The sequence below is a fragment of the Macrobrachium rosenbergii genome, chromosome 26 (assembly GCF_040412425.1).
Source record: "Macrobrachium rosenbergii isolate ZJJX-2024 chromosome 26, ASM4041242v1, whole genome shotgun sequence".
Lineage (NCBI taxonomy): Eukaryota > Metazoa > Arthropoda > Malacostraca > Decapoda > Palaemonidae > Macrobrachium > Macrobrachium rosenbergii.
In genome coordinates this window covers 22,988,978-22,993,977 of record NC_089766.1, presented here as the reverse complement: position 1 = coordinate 22,993,977, position 5,000 = coordinate 22,988,978, and the positions used below count along the sequence as shown (strand labels likewise).

General features: G+C 33.0%; 1 pseudogene; it reads left to right on the top strand.

Moving 5' to 3' along the window:
* Window positions 1-5,000, top strand: part of LOC136853113 (hemicentin-2-like) — a 462,981-nt pseudogene that overhangs the window by 38,172 nt on the left and 419,809 nt on the right.

The following is a 5,000-nucleotide window of genomic DNA, read 5'->3' as shown; positions in this document are numbered from 1 at the left end:
ACAATATTCATGGCGTATCAGTATTTTGTTTTCTGTCTGTCTGTATGTCTGTCAGTCTGTCTGTCTATCTATATAACTATCTATCTACCTATCTATATATCTATCTATCTACCTATCTATATATAATTATTTTGTTTTCTGTCGTGCAGTATCTATTTATCTACCAATCTGTCTGTCTGCCTGTCTATCTGACTATCTATCTACCTATCTATATATCTGTCTGTCTACCTATCTATATATCTATCTACCTACCTACCTTCCTGTCTATCTATCTATCTATCTATCTTTCTATCTATCTAGCTATGATATCTATCTATGACCTTTGCTGTCACGACGCTTTTTAACTTTCAACGAAGCAGTCAGGCTATCTGTGCACTTGTGTTTTTCCTTTGCTTTACTTAGTAATTATTGTACTGTTCACTTGGTGCGAATATATAACCATTTATGTTGTGACACCAGTTTAGCCTGCATAGATAATCTTAGTTTTCATTTGACAACCATCAAGCAGGATATTAAAGTCTTACCGCTTTGGGGAAAAAAAATTGTTATTTAGAACGTGCCCAAATGTTTATAATCTAAGGGAAAATACTTTCATATGCACAGACAGAGATTTCCTATAGAGATATTCTCTCTCTCTCTCTCTCTCTCTCTCTCTCTCTCTCTCTCTCTCTCTCTCTCTCTCTCTCTCTCTCTCTCTCCGACTACCCAAGCTCGATGCTTAAACCGGACGAGGAGGGCGATATGGGTCAGTTTCCTTAAAAGTCCCGTATGCTTCTGTTGACCAAAGTGATGATTTAGGTGTCCAGGTTTTTAGCCGACAGAAGAGAGAGAGAGAGAGAGAGAGAGAGAGAGAGAGAGAGAGAGAGAGAGAGACAGGCGATTAAACCAGGTTCGATATCTTAACCGGACAAATAAATGACCGGTATGGGCACATGGTGGCCTAATCAGGGAACTGTGTACTTGATTTTTAGTCGACTGCTGTAGGTCAGTGTTCATGTGCAAGAGAGAGAGAGAGAGAGAGAGAGAGAGAGAGAGAGAATAAAGAAGACAAAAAATGAAGAACATTATTCCCTCAGAATACAACCTGAGACAAGGAAAAGTTCTCTCTCTCTCTCTCTCTCTCTCTCTCTCTCTCTCTCTCTCTCTCTCTCTCTCTCTCTCTCTTATAGAAAAAGAAATCAATTTCTGGTTAGCGGAAGATGAGACTTTCTGGGAGCCACCTGTGGCGGAAGCCCCAGGATAAGGTGAAATGCAGGTAACGAGCTCCCGGGGTGTTGTGGTTCTGACGCTTAGTCTGATTCCTGTCTCCCTGCTTGTCTGTCTGTCTGTCTGTCTGAATACCTGTCCCTTCTTGATTTGACATTGTTAGAAACAGGAAAAAATATATATATATTTTCTCTTATCATTTTGATCATTATAACCTTTCTCTCTCTCTCTCTCTCTCTCTCTCTCTCTCTCTCTCTCTCTCTCTCTCTCTCTCTCTCTCTCTCTCTCTCTGCCCGGCACACAAACGCACACGCACATACATGCATTCATGTGTTAAATATGTGTATAAATATATATATATATATATATATATATATATATATATATATATATATATATATGTGTATAATATATATATATATATATATATATATATATATATATATATATATATATATATATATATATATATATATATACTTATATAACTTTATAACTTGCTGCAAAATTTCTTCAGTATTATACAAACTTTTCATTTCTATAAATAATCCTAAAATAAAACCAGAACACACAACCTATTCACAGACGATTCTCATTTTTAATAAACCATTTTTTGTTATATGTTTGAAGCAAAGGCCTTTCAGGTCAATTAAGTCATACAAATCGTACTTAATTTGAAATAAAAAATTCTTTTCGACTGGTGCAGTGGAGGTCACCTTTGAAGTGAGCATTATCGCTCCTTCTCCCTTTTTATTTTATTTGGCCAGCCTTTTTATGACGGAGGATATTGCATGCACTTTATTTGATTTAACGCAAAACCTTCAAACATAAGTCTGTTTGGTTTTAGATACTTTGAGTTTCTGTTTTATTGGTTTTCACATATATAGATGAAATAGTATACATATTTAAATGCACTGACTGTGATTTTGATTGTCTATTTATTATTTTTGTCGATTAAGTGTGCTTTTGTGGAAGGAATTTTCCCTTTAGTTCTTTATCCTCTATCTAGTTATGCAATAACTGTTCAAAAAACTAATTTCGATCATTATAAAAACAAAGATAATTGTGTGTTTATATGTATGTATATATGTATTTATATATATATATATATATATATATATATATATATATATATATATATATATATATGAATGGAACTAATGAACACATGAGAACGTGTTTCACAGTAATAATTAGGGTTAGAACCCCGGTCTTTCAATTGAGGTCCAAGCAGTTATCAATATATATATATAATATATATATATATATATATATATATATATATATATGTGTGTGTGTGTGTGTGTGTGTGTGTGTGTGTGTGTGTGTGTGTGTGTGTACACGTATATAGCGAGAGGAAGTCGGACGAAACCACACCTCAATAGCTGTCTTTTTATTTTATTGACAACGTTTCGTAATTATCTACAGAATTACATCCTCAGGGCTGAGCATAAAAAAGATAAAAACACTTATAAGTACAATCTTACATTTCATTTAAAATATAACAGAGTAAGAATGAAATAAATAAAAATGCAAACTACCAAGTTAAGCTAAATAGAATTGACTAGCAGATGAAAAGTTCAGTATACCTTAGTTTAACCAGACCACTGAGCTGATTAACAGCTCTCCTAGGGCTGGCCCAAAGGATTAGACTTATTTTACGTGGCTAAGAACCAATTGATGACCTAGCAACTGGACCTATAGCTTATTGTGGAATCCAAACAACATTATGTCGAGAAATGAATTTCTATCACCAGAAATAAATTCCTCTAATTCTTCATTGGCTGGCTGGAGACTCGAACTTGGGCCTAGCAGAGTGCTAGCCGACAATTCTACCGACTTATCCAACGAGGAACTGAAAATGTATGAGTATTTAAGGATGGTACGAGTTGTTTTATAAACAACAACTCTAGGGTTGCTAAAATTTGTGGGTTGGCGGTATTAACAATAACACTAGAATCTTTGTTCTTAATGTAGGTTTTACATTGTTTTGAATGGTTCCTGATACTGGAATGTTCTGGGTTCGAGATTCTGCTCCCTGTACAGAAACTGGCTCCCGATGTGAATCAATGCGCACCTTAAGAAGCCTACTGGTGGGTCCCACGTAAATCCCTGAGATACATTTAGAGCAAGTATATTTATAGACGACACCAGAGGACAATTCCAAAAAATCCTCTTAGTATTGGCTCTTTGTTTAAAATAAAGGACCATTTCTGTCCTTATATGTCCTCTGGTGTCGTCTGTAGATATACTTGCTCTAAATGTACCTCAGGGATTTACGTGGGATCCACCAGTAGGCTTCTTAAGGTGCGCATTGATTCACATCGGGGAGTCAGTTTCTGTACAGGGAGCAGAATCTCGAACCCAGAGCACTCCAGTATCAGGAACCATTCAAAACAGTGTAAAACCTATCTTGAGAACAAAGATTTTAGTGTCATCAGTCACACTGCCAACACACAAGATTTAACAATCCTAGAGACGTTGTTTATAAAAATAAAAAACTCGTACCACCTTTAAATACTCATACATCTGCAAGTCAATTGTATTTAGCTTATCTTATTACTTTGGTGGTTTCTTTTCATTTAGTTCCTTGCTGTCTCACCTCTAGGTAGGTTGTGTTTTTATTTATTTGTTTCTTACTGTTATGTTTTAAATGAATTCTAAAATTGTGCTTATAAGTGTTTTTATCGTTTTAATACGCAGCCCTGAGGATGTAATTCTGTAGATATTTACGAAACGTTGGCAATAAAGTAAAAAGACAGCTAGTGATGTGTAGTTTCGTCCGTCTTCCTCTCGATATGTTTACCTGGAGTGTTTCCCTGTGCCCTGCATCACATCACTGTATATATATATATATATATATATATATATATATATATATATATATATATATATATATATATATATATATATATATATATATATATATATATATATATATATATATATATATATATATATATATATATATATATATATATATATATATGTATGTATGTATGTATTATATATATATATATAATATATATATATATATATATATATATATATATATATATACAGTATATATATATATATATATATATATATATATATATATATTTATATTTTATTTATATTTATATATACATATATAAATATATAATACATTATATATATGTGTGTGTGTGTTTGTGTGCGCCTGTTATTAACAGCTCATTGTTAAGGAGGAATGTAAAAATTGTATATTGTTGATCAGTACACCCCTAAATACAAACAGAAAGGAAATTATCACATATCACCAAACTCTTATGCCTTCCCCATTATACGATATTGTGAGAACGCGAAGAAAATACCCTAATGTAGGTCAAATCCATGGACACATTCACAGGTATCGGGAGATAGTCAATGAATCATGTTCACTGAGAGTTGTCAGTCAAATGCCTGGGCACACATACAAGAAAACAAGTCGTTTTTAGTGCAGCATAATTGCAGTCATTTAGAAATTTAGATAATGCTAATCAGCGATTGCTAATTACTTGTCAAATGTAGTAGAAAATGACAACAAGTTCAGTAATAATATTTACATTTGTAAAATATACTATACCAATCTGTTTTTGAATGTTAACCAGCGGTTAGTATTGAAATTTATGTTAAATTGCAAAGAGTGTTTGCAAGCAGGAAATGAAAATGTATTCTCTGATAGATATGAATTACGATTTTACACCTATACATATTGTTATTCAGATAAACTGGGATAATTTTACTTTTAAGATTCCCCAGGCAACCAATATAAATTGCTAACAACTTAAAAA